We start from the raw sequence: 26640 nt of genomic DNA on the forward strand, positions 1-26640 counted from the left end.
TTGTCTGCTCCTTCCATTTCCACACACCTGTTTCCCATTGTGATTACTCTGTTTATTTAACTGTGCCACGTTGCCTTGTGCAGTGCGGAATCTACTGTTGTCTTGTCCTGTCTTTAGTCCGTGTCATGTTTAGTGTTCTGTTTTTCTCCATCCTGCATTTGGGTCTGGTTTGTCTCGCGTTCAGAACAATAGGCATAGGACATCAAAACGTGCTGGGTAGAAAAACTGGACAACATGCACCTTGGCGTGACATACTGATGCAATATAGACCATAAAAGTCTACTACAGTAGATTGTGAGTTTAAATGTTGACTCACATAATTCTTCCTTAATAATCAGATAATAAAACATTTTTTTCATCAATCTAAGAAAAGACACAATCATTAAGCCGGGTACTGCAATTTACTTTCCCTGACCTTTTATTGATTACACAATGGCTGCTACACAAATATCAAACTAAATATTGATTGGTGCAAAGGGGGACGCAGTTAGATTTATAACTGCTGAATGCAGTACAGAGAGAAGTAAAGCGTTGATATAAGGAGAGAGTGATGAAGTATGATGCGCTGTGGTCAAGCCATCACAACAAAGGGAGCACTGGGATTAGATTAGATAAATTTATTACCAGTAATGGCCAAGAAGTATGTTTTGAGTGAACATGGAAGCACAGCTGGGGTTGGCCAAAAGGTGGGTTAGCAGTAAAAACACCAGATACACGAGTCTGTGTGTCTTCTCATTCGTTCAGTTGTTTTTTCCTTTATACTCTTCACCAGCTGCCCAGTCCTGAGGCTTTCTGTGTCTTTCTGATATGGGAGATAAAATTGGATCTCAGATTTCTTTAACTGTTGTTGAATCAGGAATATACAGTACATTGTTTCAAGTGCAAGGTTTAAATTAATGTGTTCCGAGTTTTTACCTCATAAGGAGTATTTATATGTTCTTATATCATTAGCAGCTGCTATTCAACAGACTTTGATATAAAGACTGTGGTAGCTTAGTGTTTAAGTTGTTAAAGTACTGATAGGAAGGTTGTGAGTGTGAATCTCAGGTCCACCAAGTGTCCACTGCTGAGTTCCAGAGCAATGTCATTAGCCCTAAATTGCACAGTAAAATAATTTATGATTAAATGAAATTAAATATAAATGTAAGTTACTCTGGATAAGCGAGTCTGCCATATGGTTCAACCACAAATTTAAGTTTATGACACATGGTTGTTAAATAATATTTTCAAATTTTCTGTTACGGGTTGCATAGATAAATGTAATCATTTTAAATCATGATTAATCTTTGTATGTGATAATTTAACTCAATTAAAAATGAAAACACTGAAATTCTTTAAATTTATTTATCAAATACATGTTTTAAATATGCATTTGTCTCATTTGTCAATGACTATCACAGAATAGTATCAGAGATCTTGAAAATAATTCCTAGATTAAGAATCTAATGACAATCAGCAAAAAATTCTTGATTGAATAAGAGACAAGAAATCAATACCTGGTCTCCATTTCCTTCCTTTGATATGAAAGATTAAAATGTTAAGATTAGTAAGCCAGAATACCTTTTAACCTTGGTTATTTTTTTCCTTATATGTAATTTATAATCTTCTCACCATTTTGAATCCATGGAGCTGCTAATGAACATGATAAAAATGGCTTCATGATTGCAATATGTCTATTATATAATATGTATGTGTGTTGTATTACATTTTTAAAGGCAAGCCCATACTTAACTGTATTATAAAAAGACATTTGGGAGAAGATGTCTAAAATTCAAAGTGGAATTATGCATCATTAATGAAAAACATAAAAAGCTTTAGTTTCAGATGTTGTTTTGTTTATTTTTTTTTACAGCAGCTTGATCCACACCTGCATGCTCTCTGTCAGGCCAGGGTCGTCTGTTGCACGGCAGGAGGATATCGGAATGATTAATTGCACTGTCTGCTGAATAGAGGTCTCGAAACAGCGGGATTCTCTGCATATGTAAATACAAGTTGTCTCCACTCAGCACTGAGAAACAGGTTTAACAAAACGAGTCTACTACCTGAATCTGACCAATTCACCAATCTTTTCTATTAGCTCTGACAAACCAAAGACATGGGAGAAATCCCACAGCCCTTTCATCTTCCCAAATAAAAACACAACACAACATCTGCAAAAGTTTCCTGAGCCATCAAAATGGTCTCTCAATTTGGTTTACTAGGCTACACAATCATGGGGAAGACTGCTGAACTGACAGTTGTCCAGACAACAATCATTGACACCCTTCACAAGTTTGTCAACTCAAGAGCAAGTTCCCTGCCACTGATGTCAGTCATTTGTTATTGATAGAGACTAAGTGTCTCACACTGAGCTCCCAATTCACAGAGTGTGAGACTCTTTAAATTGAGAAGCACACTGAACTTGTCTCTCATTTCACTGAGACTCTATCTTTCTTCAATAGATGATTTGGCAGCATCTACAACAGCATTAAAGAATGTCACTTCTAACTTCTTTAATGCATCAATAAAAGCTTCATCATGAGCTTCATAGACAAAGCAACGTTTCGTGCACCTCAACCTTTTTTGCTTTAGTGTGGCTTCTACATTCATGGCATCACAGATATCCTTGGCTGTTGCCTCCAGAGCTGCTGCAAAACCAGAGACTCTCTAGTCAGTGAGGGACCTGTGTGTCTTATTGAGCAGATCAACAGCTACTGTACATCTAACTGCATATCAGAGGACTGCATAAGCTTGCTTACTGTATATGCTGGACAAAGGAAAGAAAGTGGAGAAGAGCAAATGGAGAAACGGAATGAGCCCACTTCCTCTGCCAAAGACTGAACATCAATTCTGAGGTTTCCATCAGTGGTCTTTTCCCTCACCTCCAAGAGAGCTTCTCTTCTGCAGCCTGATAACGTAGAGCTTCTCCACTTTTAATTCTGCTCTCCCACCTTGTTTCTGTCCAGCCCTTTACATTGATTTCCACATGTTTTTTGCAAGAAGTATTGCCCACCTTTGAGGAACTGCTGAAAAAAGGCAGTAGATTTTTTGGAGGTATCCAAAATAACTACTTGCATCCAAAGAGGCTTTGGCTGCATTAGCTACAACTAAATTTAGTGTATGTGTACCACATGGTACAAAAATGCACGTGGATTCTTATCCAGCAGCCTTTCCTGGACACCCTTGTGCTTGCCCAATTGTCTCACCAGTGGTTGCTTCAGCTGCAAGGAATCCGAGTAAATGCTCCTTGAATTCAGGCATGTCATTGAAAGTGACTGTTCTTATGACAACTCACACTTGGTGGCTTTCATTGGGGGTGCAATCTAGAACGACTAAGTAGTATTTGGCAGCTTTAATTTCTGTCACAGTTTTTTCTGTTACTTTGCCACTCATTGCTGCAATAAGCTCATTCTGAATTGTCTTCCCCAGGTAATGTGGCTGGTGGCCAGTAGCACATTGTACTCTTGCAATATGTTTTTGCATTACAGGATCAAACTTAGCAAGAAGTTCCACCTCTTTTAAAAAGTTGCCATTGTTAGTTGATACAGTGTGTCACTTGATCCTCTTAATGCTAGGCTTCTGCATGCAAGGGACTGGATGATATAGCTACTAAATGGGTAAGAACATCTCTCTAGCATCTTTTCAGACTCTAGTAGTGACATTTCTTGCATGTCTATAGTTTTCCTTTTTTGAGACGCATCTCTAACTCCTTCCATGCTGCCAAATGTTTGATGTGTTCAGGAGAGATCTCATGGATGTTTAAATAAGATGGTGCATTTTCCCAGTCATTTATTCCTTTTCTGACTATGTTGTGCTCAGAAAACAGTTTACAGCAATAGCAAAAGAGTGCATTGGTTTTAGGTGAATAGCTTAGCCAGCTTCTCCTCATTTCCTCACCATTAACTAAGGTTCTGTAATAATAATTGCGGTGGCATAATCTACTGTACCATCTTCCGTCTTAGGAAAGGTGAAGTCAGAATTGGGTTGCAATGGACATCTGTTTACAAAATGCATTTTAACTGCATCTGATAAGACAGATGGCCAGTCAGCTGGATCAAGTGGTGGTGCTTGCATGACATCAGCAGATACATCTACAGCAGGTAAAGCAGTCTGATCTGATGTATGGGGTTCTGAAGACTGAGGTTCTGCCTCTGATTCAGTAAATTGCCTTTAAAAGTTAAATATGTATTAAAAGAAATTAATTAGCAATTCTAATCAATCAAGCATCAATAGTGTCAATTCTCTGCTAAGTTAACTTGTGCAAAATATAATACATACATTCAAATATGAACTGTGGGAACTAAATAAAATTGCATTCCTCACCAGCAGATCCAACTTCAGATAGAGATGGATCTGTCTCTGTAACTGTGGGTGGACTAAGAAATTTCAGCATTGCCCCTATTTATTAATAAGAAAGGAAACATGTTAAATAAAGACTGTAATGAAATGTTATAAAATATTAACATGATTTTATGCTTAAAATACAATTTCGAAATGAAGGGTACATTAAGGACATGGATATTAATACATAATATTTACTATAGGGTGATATAGTGTTCTGTATACTGTTTTTGAACTTTACTATAGTACCTTTTTTTAGTATCTAAGAATTTTACCACAGTATACTATAGTAAATCCATCCATCCATCTTCTACCGCTCATCCGGGGCCGGGTCGTGGGGACAGCAGACTAAGGAGGGATGCCCAGACTTCCCTCTGCCCAGACACTTCCTCCAGCTCTTCCGGGGGAACACTGAGGCATTCCCAGGCCAGCCGAGAGACATAGTACCTCCAGCGTGTCCTAGGTCTTCCCCGGGGCCTCCTTCAGGTTGGACATGCCCGGAACACCTCCCCAGGGAGGCGTCCAGGAGGCATCCGAAACAGATGCCCGAGCCACTTCAGCTGACTCCTCTCGATGTGGAGGAGCAGCAGCTCTACTCTGAGCTCCTCCCGAGTGACTGAGCTCCTCACCCTATCTCTAAGGGAGCACCCAGCCACCCTACGGAGGAAACTCATTTCGGCCGCCTGTATCCGGGATCTTGTCCTTTCGGTCATGACCCAAAGCTCATGACCATAGGTGAGGGTAGGAATTGTCAATCTCCTTCTCCATCCTTCCCTCACTCGTGAACAAGACCCGAAGATACTTAAACTCCTCCACTTGAGGCAGGAACTCTCCGCCAACCTGAAGGGGACAAACCACCCTTTTCCGGCTGAAAACCATGGCCACGGACTTGGAGGTGCTGATTCTCATCCCCGCCACTTCACACTCAGCTGCAAACCATCCCAGTGCACACTGAAGGTCCTGATTTGAGGAAGCCAACAGGACAACATAATCTGCAGAAAGCAGAGATGAAATCCTGTGGTCCCCAAAACGGACTCCCTCCGGCCCCCGACTGCACCTAGAAATCCTATCCATATAAATAATGAACAGGACCGGTGACAAAGGGCAGCCCTGTCAGAGTCCAACATGCACTGGGAACAAACCTGACTTACTGCTGGCAATGCGAACCAAACTCCTGCTCCGTTCATATAGGGACCAGACAGCCCTTAGCAGAGGGCCCCAGACCCCATACTCCCAGAGCACCCCCCACAGGTCACCACGAGGGACACAGTCGAATGCCTTCTCCAAATCCACAAAGCACATGTGGACAGGTTGGGCAAACTCCCATGAACCCTCCAGCAACCTGGCGAGGGTATAGAGTTGGTCCAGTGTTCCACGACCGGGACGAAACCCGCATCGTTCCTCCTGAATCCGAGGTTCAACTATCGGCTGCATTCTCCTCTCCAGTAACCTGGCATAGACTTTTCCAAGGAGGCTGAGGAGTGTGATCCCCCTGTAGTTGGAACACACCCTCCGCTCCCCCTTCTTAAACAGAGGGACCACCACCCCAGTCTGCTAGTCCAGAGGCACTGTCCCCAGATGCCACGCAATGTTGCATAGGCGTGTCAACCATGACAGCCCCACAACATCCAGAGACTTGAGGTACTCGGGGCGAATCTCATCCACCCCCGGTGCCTTGCCACTGAGGAGCTCAGTGACTTCAGCTTGGGGGATCGACGAGTCCACAACCAGGACCTCAACCTCTGCTTCCTCAGTGGAAGACATGTCGGTGGGGTTGAGGAGATCCTCGAAGTACTCCTTCCACCGTCCGAGAATGTCCCCAGCTGAAGTCAGCAGATTCCAACTCCCACTGTAGACAGTGTGTGCAGGGCACTGCTTCCCCCTCCTGAGGCGCCGGATGGTTTGCCAGAATTTCTTCGAGGCCAACCGATAATCCTTCTCCATGGCCTCCCCGAACTCCTCCCAGACCGGAGTTTTCGTCTCCGCAACCACCCGGGCTGAAGCTCGCTTGGCCCTCCGGTACCTATCAGCTGCCTCCGGAGTCCCCCGAGCCAACCAGGCTCGGTAGGACTCCTTCATCAGCTTGACGGCATCCCTTACGTCCACCACTGGGTATGGGGATTGCCGCCACAACAGGCACCGGAGACCTTACGGCCACAGCTCCGAGCAGCCGCGTCGATAATGGAGGTGGAGAACATGGTCCACTCGGACTCAATGTCTCCATCCTCCCTCGGAATCTGGTTGAAGCTCTGACGGAGGTGGGAGTTGAGGATCTCTCTGATCGGAGACCTTGCCAAACTGTGACCAGCACAGAAGTCCAATAACAGAACACCACTCGGGTTCAGGTCGGGGGGCCGTTCCTCCCAATCACGCCCCTCCAGGTGTCACTGTCACTGCCCACGTGAGCGTTGAAGTCCCCCAGTAGAACGACAGAGTCCCTGGTCGGAGCACTTTCCAGCACCCCTCCCAGAGATGCCAAGAAGGTTGGGTACTCTTCACTGCCATTTGGCCCATAAGGACAAATAGAGACCTATCCCCAACCCAAAGGCGCAGGGAAGCGACCATCTCATTCACCGGGGTGAACTCCAACACTGGTGACTGAGCTGGGGGGCTATAAGCAAGTCCACACCAGCCCGCCTCCTCTCACCACAGGCAACTCCAGAGTAGTAGAGAGTCACCTCTCTTGAGGGGTTGGGTTCCAGAGGTTGGTATCTCTCAGCCTCCCGCACCAGCTCAGGCTCCTTCCCCCCCAGCAAGGTGACATTCCATGTCCCTAGAGCCAGATTACGTGTCCAGGGATTGGGTTGCCAAGGCCCCTGCCTTCGACTGCCACCCAATCCACAATGCACCAGCCCCTTACGGTTCCTCCTGCAGGTGGTGGGCCCATGGGAGATCGGCCCCACGTCGCTCCTTCGGGCTGAGCCCGGCCTGGCTCCGTGGGGTAAGACCCGGTCACCAGGCACTCGCATGTGAGCCCCAACCCCGGGCCTGGCTCCAGGGTGGGGCCCCGGTTGCGCCATACCAGGCGAAGTCACGGACCTTGATTTTGAACCACTCTTTGTCTGGCCTGTCACCCAGGACCTGTTTGCCTTGGGAGACCCTACCAGGTGCAGAAAGTCCCAGACAACTTAGCTCCTAGGATCATTCAGGCACGCAAACCCCTCCACCACAATAAGGTGGCTGTTCAAGGAGGAGTACTATAGTAAATAATATTGTATAATAGTCTTTATTCCATGTGGGTTCATTTTTATTGTGATGGACATTTTTTATGTTTTTAAAGTAGCATACACATTAAACAATGTAAAGTAGAAGTAAATACCTTTACTTTGAGCTTGCTTTTCTTCCTCTGCTCTTCTCTTTTTTCTCTTTTCAGCTCCTGAAAGATACCGTTTTGATGCAATAGTTTGCCTACCACTGCAACCTCACTAAAATAAGTCTTATTTTTTACCTATAAGATTATTTTGTTATATGATATTACATTACCCATAATCCTGGACGTTTTATTTCCAAGCATGTGCAATGAGACGTATTTTGATACCTCCGCAATTGCGTCATTAACATTATACAACTTAGCCCACTGTGCTCCTATTTTGTAAAGTTTTCTGTCTTTATTTACAGTATACTTTGTATATGTGTCGTATTTATTGTCATTTTGCTGTTGATTGTTGTGTGGAGAGTTTATAGAGTTTATCCTGTTGTTAAATCACATTTTTGTGATCCCTGTGTTAATCAATAGGGTCCTTGCACATGCAGCGTGTATTACTTGCTGATCGCGTCTTTGAGGATTGTGAAATTTAAAAATTATTTTTATGATTTATGGGCCCTCATCTTTTCGTAGGGCCCCAGGCAATCGCCTGTATTGCCTGTTGGACGGGGCGGCCCTGCTCACCTCCTTATCAAGTTGGTAGGACTATTATTCGAACCACTAAAGACAGATTCACAAATAACCTGCCTTATCTGTTTCTTCTTACTAAACTCCTAAACACATCTGATCTAGATGATATGACTAACAGCAGAAGTCTTCACTAAAACATTAGACACTGTTGCCCCATCTAATTAAAAAAGGTTAGAAACAAAATACCTGCACCACGGTATAATATTCATATTTACACCCTTATATGGAGCAACCTATAACCTCAAGCAAAAGTGGTGAAAAACTATAGAATTGTGTACATTTACAATATGTCCAGCTACAGGCAGACTCTAAAAGCTGCTAGTGCTAGTAAGACAGTGAAGGTGGACTCAGAAGAATTTTTACATTGTACACAGCCCAAGATTTCTACTCCTGGCACTATTGAAACTGATATTTGGCATGACTAAGCAAAGGATTGGCTCCTGGCCACTTTTGGTGTCACCTGTGTATCTGTCTAGCCTTGGGAATAGCAAGTTAGCTGGCAGCATTAGCATTCATTTCACCCAGCACTTAAATATGACACACAAACTTTCATGCATTGTGAAGTAACACTGTACTGATTCCAAATGTAAACTTAACGTAGATTTTTCTGTTGTACGTAAATAGTCTTTATAGATTTTCAAATGCAAGGTAATCCATTTCTAAAATAAAAATTTAATCCATACTAAGGGCATGGATTACTGGAACCATGTCCTGTAGTCTGATGTTATTAAGATAAATTTATCTGGTGTGTTTTGCCTACAGTCAAGTATGGTGGTGGAAGTGTCATTGTCTAGGGCTGCATAAGTGCTGCCGGCACTGGGGAGGTACAGTTCATTGAGAGAACCATGAATGCCAACATGTACTGTGACATTCTGAAGCAGAGCATGATCCCTCCCTTTGGAGACTGGGGTGCAGGGCAGAATTCCAACACCTCCAAGATGACCACTGCCTTGCTAAAGAAGCTGAGGGTAAAGGTAATTGACTGGCCAAGCATGTCTCCAGATCTAAACCCAATTGAGCATCTGTGGGGCATCCTTGATTGGAAGGTGAAGGAGCACAAGGTCTCTAACGTCCACCAGCTCCATGATGTCTTCATGAAGGAGTGCAAGAGGACTCCAGTAGCAACCTGTAATACTCTGGTGAACTTCATGCCTGGGTTAAATCAGTGCTGGAAAATAATGGTGGCCACACACAATATTGAGACTTTTGGCCCAATTTCAACATTTTCTCTACGTGTTGAGTTAGTTTGAGGGGACAGCAAATTTACACTGTTATAAAACACTGTACACTCACTACTTTACATTGTAGCAAAGTATCATTTTTTCAGTGTTGACACATACAATACCAATGATATAATAAAATATTTACAAAAATGTGAGGGGTTTACTCGATTCTGTGACATACTGTATGTATGTATGTTCATACAGGGCCTGTGTAGGTTTGGATTTTGTTTTCGCTTAATAATAAAACCCTTCATTTAAAAACTGCATGTTGCATTTTCTTGTGTTATCTTGACTAATATTTAAATTCGTTTCATGATCTGAAACATTAAAGTGTGACAAACATGCAAAAATATAGGAGGGGGCAAATGACTTTATTATTTAGATATAAATATTCATTCATTTTCTACCTCTTATTCGAACTACCTCGTGTCGGAAATTTTTGCCCCTCCAAGTGGACATGTGCCAGGGGTGAATTACAGCCAAATTAATAGTTTTTCACACTTAATGCTAAAATAATTAAACTTAATGCTACTTAATTCATACAATAAAATATTTAATTACTAATACTTAATACTTCTTAATATTTTAATACCAATTAATTAATCACACTTTAATACTACTTAATACCATTTGAATTTGAATAATAAGAAAACTTTCCAGACCTGGATGAGAATGAGCAAAACTCTTTATTGGTGCTGATCAGCCACTGCTTCCATTGAGCTCAAGGAGGAAAAACTTCTAAGTTGAAAGTATCAAAGAAAAACACAAACCGCGCATCCCCATGCCACCCAAAAAAGTCCCCCCCCTTTCAGAAAAACCCTTCACTATATACCCTGGCACTCTTAGGTGCCGTCATACCTTCGTGCATCATTATCCACCTGACCTGTCTGACTTTTCTCCTGACACTACAGAATTACAGAATTGCCCGTGGCCCCCCAAATTAAGTCTGGCCTGTTGTTGTTGTTCCCGCCGAACTTCTGCATTATTATTAAGAATATGCTGCGTTGACAAAACTATTGTCAAGGCTGTGCCCCCAAGAACATCTTGTCCTACTCCCTGTCACGTATCACCCGTATCACCCAGACGAAACGCATGTCTTGAGGACCAATCTCACCAATCTCCCCAATCAATCACCAATTCTCCTGCTGCAATGGGTGAGTTTTCCCCTATCTGTTTTTTTCCTATATATTTGTATATGACGATTTGATATGATATGATTTTTCTTGATTTTATATATATATATATATATATATATATATATATATATATATATATATATATATATATATATATATAAGATGATTACCTGTATTGTGTACCTATACTATATGATTACCTGTATTAGTACTATGATTATCTGTATTGTACGCCTATACTATGTATATGTTGTATACGATTATCATGACAATCACATATAAACTATTCGCCCTACACTAAATCACTTCTCTACATATAACCTAAAGATATTAAAGATATAAAATGATCAGTTCAGTGATGATACTCAATTCCTCAATCACCTACCATCCCCTATGATATAGGAGTTCTGATTTATGATATGATTAATATGATTATGACATTCGACGGTTTTTTGATTAATTTTGTTATGATATGAGTTCCTTGATTACAGTAACATCAGGTTCCAAATCAACTGGATTATATATTAGCGGTATTCGACTTACAATTAGGATTTTTATCTGGTTAGTAGAAGTACTGCATTATTAAGCTAAGCTTTTGCATTTTATAATGTTGTTTTGCATATATGTGGAGATCAGTTTATGCTGACTCCTTAAATTTGCTAGACTGATGATCTCAGTCTGTTTGTACAGACTGGGCCTGCACATGCATTTTTATTTTTAAGCCTTAGTTCCTCTGTTCTTGCCTAAAGGACAGGTTTCCTTTTTCTTGTTTTTCTCAGATTCTCAGAGTCAGCAAGTTCGTCCTGCTGGCCGACCTATTCGGCCTTCTCGCCATTATATGAGACCTTATATGATGCCTTATGCGAGACCTGTGCCCACCGAACTACTGGCCTACGTCTCCTGTGCCTGGGCCTAGCTCTGCCTATTGAGATTTATAACTTCAATAAACCTACAGCCCCTTATATCTGTCACACGCTCCTATAGCTCCTATACTCACTATAACTCATATACGACCTAATGGCAATATACATTATTATAGCTCAACACTATTACAACATCTGGCCTACCCGCATATAGTGGTAATAGTTCATAGAATAAGAGCACATATCCAAATTTTCCCACATTACTCCCTCCTGTGAGGCTGTAAAGCCTCATAAACAAACCCCAAGAAGCACGTATAAACAAGATAAACACCACCAAACAAAAGCAAAATGAACAAAGCAAAAACAAAACATGACAATACATGTGCATGACGAAACAAAAATATATAACTATAACAAACAAACAAACAAAACCAAAACAAAAATATAAAAAATATAACAACAATATCCCAAAAAATATACTTTTACATATATACATACTCCCTCCTTCTTTTTGCATCATTCTCAAAAGGTGATCCGGGAGTGAGCGAAAAACCCTATGAGCCCAATTTGAGGGAAAATTCTAACTCTGCCCGCATATTGTGCGACAGTGAAAACCGTGTCACCAGGGTCACCAAAGTACACATATCACACATATAACCACATAACAAGCACATACGAAACAAAGTCTATATACAACCAGAGTTCAGTGATAGCTCATGAAGTTTTAGGGTGGCCACCACCAATAGTGGGTATGATGTCTTGAGTACATCCACTTTGGCAGAGGAGCCCTTACCCTTCTTTTGGTTCGCAACGCCCGCCAAACATTTGAGTACGTGTGGGCATAGGAAGTCCCTGGCAAGGTAAAGAACATCTGAATCATGGTTCCATGGGCGGTCGGTCAGCCAGTCTGGAGGCGGAGGCAAGTTTGCTAAGACCGCCCGAGTTCCAACAGTAAATGATGTCCATAGTGTATAGCCACAAAATAAAACAGTACAGTATTGGCGAATAGTCTTCTGCTGCACATAGCGGGAAATGAGAAACGCATCTTTCGTCCTGGATCCATAGAGAGATGCGACAACTATACAGCGTCGCAGTTTATAAGTACGAACCCGCAAAACCAGTCTGTTGGTCAAGGGATACTCTTCTTCTGTTGACTGTGAGGTTAACCACTGTCCAGTTTCTAGCATAATGTGTGCATTCGCAAGTATGAGAGATAGTGGCCGTGAGTCCTCTTGCGTTGTGACCCAGCCTTCATCGAGAAAGGACGTTGGACATGCCATCCACGTCCGATGCGGTTCCCCCGGGAGCTGATGGTGCATCCAAGCGTGAAAGAGTGACCTCCAGGCCCAGCAGCTTACATGCGGCGCAGCGTACAGAATACAAGGTGCCTTTCTCCATGTAGAATCTATACGCTATGCCCTCAGAGCTGCGATCCAGGCAGGCACATGTGCGTCGCCGTTGAGCAGGCTGGAAGCGTTGGATAGGATAGTTCTCCATGGATCTGCATACAACATGTATATATACACAAACGGAGAGACATAGAAAAAAAAACACATAGACAAAGAGTACAGGCCAAAGCATATATGTACATACTTATATTTATATATTACAACACAGTTATATGGTGCTGGACATTATTCACTCGTGTCATTAGTGTCCTCGTCCAGCAGTGGAATTGAGTCAAGCGGGTCCAACTCCGCCAAGTGTATCTGCATATATTGTCCAAAAAGGGAGTGGACAGTCTTGTCAATCAAGGCACGTAGGAGAGGTATTCCGCAGCAAACACTAAAAGCTACAATAGCCAACACTATTAGGAGGATCAGGCCTAAACGTGTGAGTCCTGCCATCCAGTCTCCTGAAAACATCATGTTTTGTTTGTACCATGTACCCCACATCTTGTACCATGCGGGGTCGGGTCGTTGGTATTACGGATCATCTGGTCTCGAGCTGCTTTCATGCGACTAAGCACTGTGCTCAGTGGTCCCATGGGGCCTGTATGTAAAGGGATGACCATGCAACACTCAGTACCAATTATCTCACATACTCCTTGAGCTGGCCCACGCATTTGGTCTAAAGCGAAGTGGTTTTCTACCGTCATCAGTGTGGTGGGATGCAATTGTTCTGATATTAGGCCTAAGGCAGCGATGGTATGATTAATAAAGCGTTGCTGATTGTACCATAAGTAATTAATCCACCTCATGTTTCGATGTACCTGTACACCAGGCAATAAGATGGCCCAGGCTGTGGAGGAGGTGTGGGATAAGGCTCTGTGCTCCTCTGGAACTCCCACAGATTCTCCTTTCCAGTTGATGTAAATATCTGGGTCCTGGGACCAATCAGGGAGCACTGACGAATTACTGGGTTGTAGATACTTTGAGATGTCTCGTCGCACACGAGAGGCACGAGCAGGATCTTGATTTATGAAGTAATCTAACATAGAGTCATTCATAGCCATTACCGTGAGGCACCCTTCTAATATAACCGGTGTACATAGTCCATGCCACATTCGGGGAAGTGTCTGCAGTGCTATTTTGTCCACACAATACCAGAAAACGTCGGGTAGCGGTAGTGTGCCAAATCTGAGACTAGGGACTATATGGTATATAGACTATATGGTCGTCCTGGTATGGGTGATTCACAGCCATATTCAGTGGTATTACAAGGCGGGAGCACGTTTACTATGGGATGGTGAGCATCTATTGTATTCTGACATGCCATTTTTGGCAGAAATCCTACATATACTGTTCCCTGTGATCGTACACACAAAGGAAATATCTGGTCAGGCTGAGTCTGGACTGTCATATCTGTGGGAATGGGCGAGGTTACGGGTTTATATGCACAGGATCTGCTAATATTATTCATCCATGTTGGACCATGTGTAGTGGCAGCCGATCCTAGCAGGCAAAGTGCGGGACACAAGTGTGTATCGTTATAGGGGGGCTTATCGCATTCATCTATTCCTCTGATGGGCATGACGTAGGGGATTTGGTTGGATCGGTCATGACATACTACGCAGGTACTGTTAGTAATTACCTGACGAGAAGATTCGGTTAGCCACTGGTGATATAGATTGCCTTCTGGTGTAGTTCAGCTGTAGTATTGAAAGAAGTGATGCCAGTTACGACTTATGACTTACGACTTACGAGTTATGTCCTTTAATTTCTTGATACCCTCTCCCAACGCAGAGTTATGGGGACTGCATCTAGGACTGTTGGTGTCGCCACATTTAGCCCAGAAATCTACACTTGCCTGACAAAATTGCCATTTAGGGTTCCATGCTGGGATATAAACGCGGACTTTGAATGCATCGTGAAATAGAGATTTTTGTGGTACGGTAGGATTTACGGCGGAGGTATGCAAACTGTAATACCATAGGGCGTGGATCATTTTGCAGCGGCTGCCTTTATCACCTTCGGCCGGACGTCCCGTGATGACAATACTAGTTGTTGTGTCCAATGTTATTTCGCCTGGAGTCTTTAGATAGACTTCTAAGGTTAGAGTATAATGGGATGATGATTGATTACTAGCCCACGTCACTGGGTTTGGTACTTTGGGAGCGGGCCTTTATAGTCCAAAGAGTACACTACCAAATAATTAGTATTGTTTTGTATTTTCTTTTGTATGCTTGCATGCGCGAGTAAACCTAGGGCACATTTTATGTGACCTTTCAACGCCTTTTGGGCCAATTCGTAGGTGGTTTCTGTCAATGTGGGGGTAGAGTCTTTTGCCTGAAAAACCGTACGGCCTCCTATGGTGGCTGACCCTGCTCCTATTCCTACGCTACGTCTAAGTCTCGGGGCATTATTAATGGTAGTGCTGGTGTTGCACGTGTTTGAGAATGCGGCATGGATCTCGATGACACCATAGCTTATTATGATTGCTAAATTCCCTACCAATACTATTACACATGCTATGTAAAAGATCTGGATGGTTAGTTCCCCTGCAGCTTCATCTTGTTTTTTACTTTTTGTAGAGGTCTCTCTTTTATCTTTATCATGGGACGCAGGTGATGGCATCTTGGTGTATAGGCACTACGGGGATCAAAGTCTCAGGCTTTTTCTTTTTGTGCATGTGCTTTAACTCTGGACTGGGTTCCACTAGCTGGGCCGGTTATAGGTTCGGGACCGTAGGGGTCCGTTTCGTCCTTGTCGCAATAGGTTATGGAGTTGTCCTTGGGCTCTGAACTAACCGGTAGTGTCTGGGTTGGTTGTTCAGTATGTGATGCTATCTTTGACGTCTCTGGCGATGAGGGCTGCTCCCCTTCAGGATCTGTTGCAGTTGTCGCACGACAACAGTGACAGAGGTGATACCAATAGTCCTTACCTTCAACCTTTACTGCGGTTGGAGTAGCTAGCACCACTTTAAAAGGTCCTTCTCTCCTTGGCTCTCTCTCTAATGTTTTCTTTTAAACGTACTGATGTATATGTAGTCTCCTGGGTCTTGCTCTTCTATCTGTTCCAGCGACGGACCCTTGTATGGTCCCCGAGTGAACGGTACCGGCATCGGTCTCCCGGTTACCATTTCATGAGGTGTTAAGTGTGTTGTACGGTTCGTCTGCGAGCACATTTTCATCAATGCTAGTGGTAATGCTTGTACCCAATTTAGGTTAGTACTAGTGCATATTTTTGCAATTTTCTCTTTTAATACTGCATTCGCTCTCTCTACTCTGCCTTGAGAACTAGGGTGATATACACATCCCATCCTGTGTTTGATGCACAAGGCTTCTGCAAGTGCCTTAATTACTCTATTTACAAAATGTGGTCCGTTGTCTGAACTCAACTGATCTGGTATACCAAACCTCGGGATTACTTCTGTACACAAGAATTTAGCTACAGTCCTTGCATCACTCCCGGCACATGTCACTGCCTCCAACCATCTGCTGAACATATCAATCACCACTAAGATATATCGTTTTCCTTCTGCCTTCTCCACCATGTCCACAAAATCCATCATCAAGTGTCAAAATGGGCCTCGTGGTTCAGGAATATGTCCTATCGGGGCTGTGAAATGTTTTTTGGCATTCCGTGTTGCACACAATTCACAAGTTCTTAGTGCTTTGTCTACAAAACTAGCTAGATACGGTGACCACCAATGTTTCTTGATTGTGTCTATTATCACTCTTCGGTTGCTGTGATCTATTCCATGTGCTTCCTTTATTAGCATTGGTAATAAGGCCGTGGGAGCTACCCACATCCCTTCACCTCCTCTCCACACTTTGGTTACCGGATCTGTGTACGCCTCCCGTTTTCCCCATAGCTCTACTTCCTCTGGACTAGCAGCGTTTTGTGCATCCCTAATCTCCTCGATTGACATTTCACCTGGCCCGGCATCTGGTTCCTCCCCCTGCATGACAGCCATGAGTGATCTTTCCCCAACCGCTGCCTTCTTAGCTGCTGCATCCGCCACGGTGTTCCCTTTTGTTACAATTGTTCCATCTGTCCTATGGGCTCTACACTTCACTATGGCTAATTTCTTGGGCATTTGTATAGCTGTTAGTAGATCTGATATAGCTGGCCCATGTGTGATGGTTGAGCCATCTGCCCTCTGAAATCCCCTCTTTGCCCAGATTGGTCCAAAAACATGACATACCCCATAGGTATATGCTGAGTCCGTATATATTGTGCAGGTTTTTCCTACCCCCAGCTTACATGCTGCTGCCAAGGCTTTTATTTCTGCCAATTGTGCTGAACAAGGTTGAGGGACAGTCATTTCACTAATTGTTCGGTGTACATTTTCATTAGGATCATACTCTACTACTGCATATCAGGCCTTATTTCCCTCATGGGTGCGATAACATGATCCATCCACGAAGAAAATACACTGTGCTTCCTCCAACGGTTGAGATTCTAAATCTGGTCGCGCTTTTAAGAATTTCTCGGATTCCTTTACACAATTGTGAGGAGTCCCTTCACTTGGCAGTACTATTCGGTCAGCTGGATTTACGGTATTACATTGTGCGATTGTTAATTCTGGTGCTGATAATATCACATCATATCCGGTGTGTCTTGCATTGGTTAGTACAAATGCCGGACTTGTCAACAGTGCATGTAACGCATGTGATGTGTATAGGGTCACTGGATGCCCCATAGTGATTGTGGAAGCTTTCTGGTACGCAAACGCGGCTGCTGATATTGCTCGATAGCAGGGTGGCATACCTTTTGCTACTACATCCAGAGCCGTGCTAAAATAGGCAATTGGCTGTTTTCCTACGCCGTCTTGGTGTTGCATTAATACAGCTGAGGCAAATCCTTGCCTTTCAGATACATATAAGTGAAATGGTTTGCTATAATCTGGACTAGCTAGCGCTGGGGCTGAGGCTAGTGTACTTTTTAACAATTCAAATGCTGCCTGTGCATCTGGTGTCCATGTTAGCCATGCATTAGCCTTAGTCTGATCGACAGCTTTTATCATGTTTCGGAGGGGTTGTACTTTTAAAGCAAACTCACATATCCATGGTCTGCTAAATCCTGCCATGCCTAAAAAAGACAACATTTGACGTACAGTTTGAGGTCTTGGTGCCTCACGTATAGCTTGTACATGCGCGGGCAATATCTTTTGCGTTGTTCCTTCTAGCACCCTCCCCAAATATTCTACCTTTCTCTGACAGAATTGTAACTTTTCTCTGCTGACTTTATGCCCATTATGTGCCAGAGTAGTTAGTACCACTACTGAATCCTGTAAACACTGTTCCTTCGTCTGGCTACAAATCAGGAGATCATCGACAAAAATATGGCGGTTGTGGCATTAATCCTCCTTGTGGCTGTCCGCCTGAGGGTGGAGGTGGCACTGCCTGCCCTGCAGTTGGTGCAACAATAACAGCTGCTTGTTTGGCAGCACTCTCCTTGTCTTCTTTTTTCTTCTTCTCTTGACTCTCTTGCTTATTTCTCACCAGCTCCCCCAGCTGGGCTTTATGAAGTTGCACCAGCAGCTCTTCTGCATTTTTCTTTGCCTCCCGTTTTCTTTTCCTGTATAGCTCTGTATAGTGGATTATGTTAGCTTCAAATGTGGCCCATGGCATGGTGTTCAGGCCCACAACTGTTTCCAGCTGATCCTGTACTTCCACTGGGAGTGCTTTTTTAGCATGAGTTTGAAAAATGCCACGCTTGCTGGTGCCTCATCCCAGGGTGCTCCCATCTCGTCTCTCCATGAATCCTGGAGTTTCAATATAAATTGAGCATTTTTTCCACCTTAGTACATATCTCTTAGCACATTCCATAACGTATTTCTGTAATCCAAAGGCTATTCCATCTCCCCTTGGATCATCCGCCATTCTTTTCAGTTTAGCATTGCCAAGCAGCTCTATCATTTTGGCTTTTCCGACGGTTTGGCATAAGATTGCCTTCAGATCACCTATGGCCAGGTGCTGTCCAGTAGTTTGTTCTTCGAATTTGGTGATCCACTTCTGAGCCCCATCACACATGTTCGGCAGCCATTGTATTAATCCGGTGACATCCATAAACGTCCAGGGCACATAGTGGGCCTGCTTTCCTTTAACGATTAGGGGACATTGTGCTGCAGCTCCCAAGATCTCTTCCTCCTCATCTTCCTCCTCACTTGAATTTTCCATTTTCTGGTCCTCCTTTTCCTCTCGATGGCTCTGTGCTTGTGATCGTGTTGTTATATGTCGCTTTCCCTGTAATACAGTCCATCTCAGATTGTCTCGTCTTCCCCTTGAATAGGGCTTCATTTTCTCTGCTCGAACTTCTTCAGTCTTGGCCATTTTCTCCTCCTGCATCCGTAGCCGCTCTTCGACCCCCTTGCACCATGCTGTAGTTGTTTCCAGTTTTTGTTTGTACTCTCCTGTTCCACTTCTAATTCTTTTAACTTTAGCTCCAGTTGGGATGTTTGCCTCTTCAGCTCCCGTGCTGTCTCTGCTGTCTCTGCTGCTTCCTGGTTTTGTTTCATGGCTTCTTGGCTAGTCTGGTTAGTCTCCGGTTTTCCTTCGCAGACCCATTTATCTTTATTTTCCAATGGTGTTATCTTCACTGTTCCATCTACTCTAGCCCACATTCCATCTACTTCTTCTCTTTGTGGTGGGCAAATTTCATCACTGGTTATGCTTATGCTCAATGTGTGGTGATCCCTTGACTTGCATGCTTCTTTTTCAGCTGATGCTCCGGTTTTCCCATCCCTATATGGCTCTTGGTCCTTATCCCGTCTTTCCCTAAGAGACTGCTGCCCCATTAAGGACATTTGTTCCAACATCCTACATAGCTTGGTCATATCCTCAAATTGTTGCGCAGGGGGGTACTTTGCATCCTGAGTGCGTACTCTGGGAGTACTGTGGGATTGCTGTTCCGGATCACGATAATGTTCTTGTAGCCATCGTTGTGTGAGATTTATTGCCTCAAGGTTTATGGGATCCTCCCACCATGATTCCTTTCCATCCTTTTCGTTGATTGCAGTTCCCTCTGCGCCTTTTGGCTGTACTGGTTTTGGGGTTTGGTTTTCATGTTTGCTCCTATTTTCCTCTGTCTTTTTATCTTGGTCTTCTGAGGGAGGGGCACTGGGCTCCACTGGTTTTTGCTAAAAGTCTTTTTCTCCTTTTTCTCCAGCTCTTTCTCCGATTCCTGTTGACACTTGCCGTATTAGGCCTTTGACTTGCCCACTTATGATTCCTAATTCTACTTCTCATATTTCACTTTCTTCACACAACTGGAGGGATGGATATATCCCGTGATATTCAGGCGTGCAATGTTCAGCATAAGATGGGGGCGGACGCTGTTCCTCACCTTCTCCCGATGGTGGGGCTGTAGCATTTTCCTTACTCTGATCCTCTTTCAATTTTTCTTCCCTTCTCCGGTTTGCCTCCTGTTCAAACCAACTCACTATTTCCCATTTTCTCATTGTCTTGTCCATGTTCTCCCTTTTTACTTCTCCCCAACATTCTATCCTTTCTTTCATTTTCCTACATTTATTCTCGTCAAACCCCCCCCCCCCCCCCCAGGCCACTGCAACTCTCCATGTGTCCTCTCATGCCATTTTCTCATGTATTTTTTAATATCTTTTTCAGCATCCTTGTGCTTTAATATTACTACTGCAGCAGGAGTGATTGAATTTTTCCCTTTCTCCATCACGCACCGTCGTCCAGCACCTGTTTCCAACAATTCTTGTATCAATTAATTAAGTGAGTGTGTCTTCAGTTTATAGCCAGAGAAGGAACTTCCAAGTAAACTAAAGTTATCAAAAATCAGCTCTACGTGTATAAGCCCGAGTTCAAATCAGGTGATAAGGTTACTCAATAATCACCATCGAAGATACCTTGAATTAAAATTAACTAATTACACTTGTAACCAAAGACTTAGAAATATGAAACTTGATTAAAATGAAGTACACTTGAGTTAAAAATTTAAACCAAACCCAAATTCAGTTACAATTAAAGACAACTTGAATTAGAATGACTGAATTAAACTTGATGATCTGTTCTATGTTTCCTTTTTCCCTCCCCTAATTATTTCAATCCTAAACTGACTGCTCCTGTGCACTGTTTACAGTGAGTGATGCAATTTTCTTCACCTACATCTATATGACATAATGCACAACTGTGTAAAAATATGAACCTATATGAAATATATAATATATATATAATATATATGTGTGGAATAGGAAAAAAAATATATATATATATAAATATATAGCTTCGTATTCTTCTTATCTGTCTCCCTTTTTTATTCTTCCTATTTACTCATGCTAATCTTGCTACTATTTTAATAAAGTCCACTAGGTGTCCATCGTGAGGCACTCTATGCTCTACGTATGCTGTGGGAGGAACAGGGAAGTGCAAACACTTACAAGGGGGCTGGAAGTGGACGTAATAAAGACTTCCCCCTTAACTGCGTATGTGTGTGTGGTGGGTGTGTGTGTGTGCGAGTCACAAATTATCAACCGAGATTAACGCCTAAACATGAGAAGATCAATAAGGTACGGCCCGTTTTCTTTTCCTATTTTCAAGTATTCTATGTGGCCATGTAACAGCATACAAAGGCATACATATACAACACTTGTGCACACCACAACACTTTCTGCCACAACACTTAGTTGCAACTTGCACGATATATTACTCTATTACTCTACGTTGTTTTGTTCACTATATAATTCACAAAAAACAAACATACAAGTTTTTCCTCCACTACTATGTCAAATTTAACCAACAGGAAGCTTTAAACCGTTTACCCTGATCCTAAACTAAAACACGCTATCCGTGTTTCCCCGCTTTGAGGAAGTGAAATGCGTCGGCGCACAACAGAGCAAACTCTCAGAACACAAACCACATTCACCGCTCACCGCGCACATTCATACTCATACACATTCATCTTGACAAAACAATCACTCATTCAGTTCCATAATGATATATTCATTCAGTATACAGTACATACAACATACACTATACAATGATTCAAAAAAGATGGCGGCGCGGCAGTAGCACGCAGCGGCCTCTCCGGATTCAATACGGTGCTAATTACGTTTTTAAGTCTTTATTTACGGTTCTGAGCCCGACCATTGCTTCTACATGGATGCCAGAGACAGCGGTGTTCATGTATACAAACATGTATACAAACACCAGGACCTAATAAAGTACAGAAATCGTGTAACAACCAACCTGCACGATGATGTACTGGTTAGGCTTCGTGACCTCGGCTTGCTGCGGAGACCAGGCCTCCAGTCCCCGGTGTCGCCTGATACCAGAGACCAGGGGAGGGGACGCCGAAAGCGGTTCGCGAGGAAGCGGAAGCGCGGTAAGCGAGCGGGCGTCCGTGCTAGGCTAAAAACAAACCCTAGCCGGCCGGCTCTCCCATCCATTCTACTATCCAACGTTTGCTCCCTGGACAATAAACTGGACTACATCCGACTCGAACGCTCTACACGGAGAGAGGTTAGAAACTGCTGTGTGTTTGTTTTCACGGAGACGTGGCTCAGCGACAGAGTTCCGGACACCGCCATTCAGCTGGACGGTCTAACTTCATTTAGAGCCGACAGAAATGCAGCTCTTTGCGGTAAGACTCGCGGTGGTGGTGTGTGTGTTTATATCAACACGGAATGGTGCAAGAACTCTGTGCTTGTTTCTACTTACTGCTCATCGTCAGTAGAGTTTGTGACTGTTAGATGCAGACCATTTTATTTACCACGGGAATTTACTACTGTTTACATTGTCGGAGTTTACATTCCCCCTAGCGCTAATGCTAAAGAGGCGCTAAGTGAGCTATACGGAGCTATTAGCGACCTACAGAATGTTCACCCCGACGGACTTTTTATCATCGCCGGAGATTTCAACCATGCAAATCTTAAGTCAGTGCTCCCTAAATTCCATCAGCATGTGGACTTTGCTACGAGAGGTGAAAACACGCTGGATCTTGTTTACACAAACATTCCCGGCGCGTACCGTGCGGAGCCCCGCCCCCACCTCGGCTACTCAGACCACATCACTGTTATGCTAATTCCAGCATACAGACCACTCGTCAGACGCTCAAAACCGGTTCTGAAGCAGGTGAAAACCTGGCCAGCAGGAGCCACTTCTGCTCTTCAGGACTGCTTTGAGTGCACTGACTGGAATATCTTCAGGGAGGCTGCAACCAACGGCGACTCCGTCAACTTGGAGGAGTACACGTCAGCAGTGACCAGTTACATCGGCAAGTGCATTGATGACGTGACCGTTTCCAAGACCATCACTACACGCCCCAACCAGAAGCCGTGGATGAATGCTAATGTGCGTGCTCTGCTGAGGTCTAGGGACCTAGCCTTCAGAACAGGGGACAGGGTGGCCCTAAGAACAGCAAGGGCCAAACTGTCCCGAGCCATCAGAGAGGCAAAGCGTGCACATGCCCAGACAATCCACAGCCACTTCCAGGACAGCGGAGACACCCGGCGCATGTGGCAGGGCATACAGGCGATCACAAACTACAAGACAGCTTCACCTGCTTGTGATAGCGACGCCTCCCTCCCAGACGCGTTGAACGAGTTCTACGCTCGGTTCGAGGTACAGAACAACGTTACGCCAAGGAAGACCATCCCTCGTCCCGACGACCAGGTACTCTGTCTATCCACGGCCGACGTGAGGAGATCTCTATGCAGAGTTAACCCACGGAAGGCTGCTGGACCAGACAACATTCCTGGCAGGGTGCTCAGAGAATGTGCGGAACAGCTAGCGGATGTCTTTACGGACATCTTCAACATTTCCCTGAGCAGCGCCGTTGTTCCTACGTGCCTCAAAACTACCACCATCGTTCCTGTCCCAAAGAAGTCTACAGTGTCTTGCCTCAATGACTATCGTCCCATTGCACTCACACCCATAGTTATGAAGTGCTTCGAGAAGCTCGTCATGAGGCACATCAAGACCCAGCTACCACCCTCACTTGACCCCCTACAGTTCGCGTATCGTCCAAACCGCTCCACAGACGATGCCATTACCACAGCCCTCCACTTAGCCCTCACCCATCTGGACAATAAGGACACTTATGTACGAATGCTGTTCATAGACTTTAGTTCAGCATTCAATACAATCATCCCTCAGCACCTGATTGGGAAGCTGAGCCTGCTGGGACTAAACACCTCCCTCTGCAACTGGATCCTGGACTTCCTGACTGGGAGACCTCAGTCAGTCCGGATCGGGAACAGCATCTCCAGCACCACCACACTGAACACTGGAGCTCCTCAAGGCTGCGTGCTCAGTCCACTGCTGTTCACTCTGCTGACTCACGACTGTGCAGCAATGCACAGATCGAATCATATTATTAAGTTCGCCGATGACACGACCGTGGTGGGTCTCATCAACAAGAACGACGAGTCAGCATACAGGGAGGAGGTGCAACAACTAACTGCCTGGTGTAGAGCCAACAACCTTTCTCTGAATGTGGACAAAACTAAAGAGATGGTTGTGGACTTCAGGAGAGCACAGAGCGACCACTCTCCGCTGAACATCGACGGATCTTCTGTAGAGATCGTCAAGAGCACCAAATTTCTGGGTGTTCATCTAGCGGAGAACCTCACCTGGTCACTCAACACCAGCGCCATCACCAAGAAAGCCCAGCAGCGTCTCTACTTCCTCCGAAGGCTGAGAAAGGCACATCTCCCTCCCCCAACCCTGACCATGTTCTACAGAGGGACCATTGAGAGCATCCTGAGCAGCTGCATCACTGTCTGGTTTGGGAACTGTACGATCTCGGATCGCAAAACCCTGCAGCGGATAGTGAGGACAGCGGAGAAGATCATTGGGGTCTCTCTTCCCTCTATCATGGACACTTACACCACACGCTGCGTCCGCAAAGGCAACAGCATTGTGGATGACCCCACACACCCCTCACACACACTCTTCACCCTCCTGCCGTCTGGAAAAAGGTACCGAAGCATTCGGGCCCTCACGACCAGACTGCGTAACAGTTTCTTCCCACAAGCCATCAGACTTCTCAATAACCGAACTGTACTATACTGAGCACAACATACACACATATCATCTGTATGGACTGCACAGACCCTCACAAAACACACACACTGTTTTGCACACTTTTCTGCTGTTTTTGCACATATTGGACAATATCTCAGTCATCTGCTGTTTTTTGCACAACTCCATATATAATCCAAAGGACCTGCTGCTAAGAACCTGCTGCTGTTCATTCTTTTACTGCACAAAATACTGTTTGAACATTCAGTATTTACACCGGTCGGTCGGCGCTGTTTCTGTTACTGTGTATTGTCTTCTGTGTATTGCATTTTTTGTACTTTTTGTATTGTCTTGTAACTTAATGTCTGCACTGTTTTTTGTCCTGCACTGTCTTTTGTCCTGCACTGTCTTGCTTGTCTTGTCCTGCACTGTTTGCACCAGGTTGCACAGTTGCACTTTATGTGGCTAAGACTACTTACATGTCCTTAGCCCTGTCTTTGTTTTATGTAGCACCTTGATCCTGGAGAAACGTTGTCTCATTTCACTGTGTACTGCAACAGCTATATATGGTTGAAATGACAATAAAAAGCTTCTTGACTTGACTTGACTTGACAATATAATACAATATATAAACTGAAATGCTATGAAATCTTTTCACTCTACACGTTATCTCTACTCCCAGATGTTTCCCTATTATATAATATAAAAAGCCTACTTACCTTTTCCTCCTCTTCCTTCTGAGACTTTTTATTTCATTAAGTCCACGAATATTTACACTTGCCAACTCCTAACTCACCGTAATCACTACTACTCCATACCTCCATACATTCTTATTACCATCATTACAATACAACCAATTTCCTCTTCCCCCTCTAATTATTTCTAATTATTGCCCTAACACTGTGAGTGGAACAGTACAGTCGCCTGTATTCATCAAATGTCTGTCCTCCTGAATCGTCATTCAGTTCGACACATAAATACAAACACTGATACACATGTTTATCTCAAATACCCATGCACATCAACAAATACATATAGATACACATGTATATTCCAAATACACATGCACATCGACAAACGTGACAAAACAAGGGGCCTCCCCGCCCTACCAAACAGACCTGCCTCGCCAGACAGCGGTATCTAGGGCAACGCGTTTCCTTTTCCTTTACCTGCCCGTTCGGCCCCGGCGATGGATTAATATAGCACCCACCCCGGCGGTACGCGGCAACCCGCCCGTTCGGCCCCGGTGATGGATTAATATAGCACCCACCCTGGCGGTACGCGGCGATAAAAATATAAAAAATATAAAAAATGTAAAAAACATATAAAATGACACACAAACACACACCGGTAGTGGCCAACTACTAAACCATAAACCCCATGAACCTTTAAATCTTCCCCAAAACCTCGAACCCTTTAAATCTACCCAAAAACCCAAAACCGTTAATTTCCCCACAAACCCCAAAAACCAAAACCGAAACCAACTTAGTTGCTATTTGCTATTTCTCATCCAGCTCTTATTAATTATCATATTTTCATAAAAGTTCACTATATTTTTATTACTATTTTCTTTTTTCTTTGGGAAAGTTCTTGACTTCGAGGGCAGTTGTCTGCCTCCCTCATCAGGGCCACTCCTCCCATGTCAGGCCACAGATTCACTATACACAGACTTTTGAATATAACAGGCGTCTGCTTACCGTAATGTTATGGCCGGCCTCTGTAACCCGTCTGAGAGAGCGGTGTCCGACTCTGGGCGTGGATCACACTATCCCTTGCGGGGATTAAATATGTCGGAAATTTTGGAGAGCCCCCCTCCAAGTAGACATAT

The 26640-nt window shown here is 44.0% G+C and overlaps 1 long non-coding RNA gene across 1 annotated transcript; it reads right to left on the reverse strand.

Annotated features, from left to right (window-relative positions):
• Positions 1-52: 52 nt before the first annotated feature.
• LOC113652730 lies at positions 53-26640 on the reverse strand. The gene is made up of 4 exons (XR_003442927.2): positions 26510-26640; positions 7640-7696; positions 4303-4377; positions 53-4147 (listed from the first exon to the last, which is right to left on the reverse strand). It is a non-coding gene; the product is annotated as an uncharacterized LOC113652730 (long non-coding RNA).

This window comes from Tachysurus fulvidraco, chromosome 13 (assembly GCF_022655615.1).
Source record: "Tachysurus fulvidraco isolate hzauxx_2018 chromosome 13, HZAU_PFXX_2.0, whole genome shotgun sequence".
Classification (NCBI taxonomy): Eukaryota; Metazoa; Chordata; class Actinopteri; order Siluriformes; family Bagridae; genus Tachysurus; species Tachysurus fulvidraco.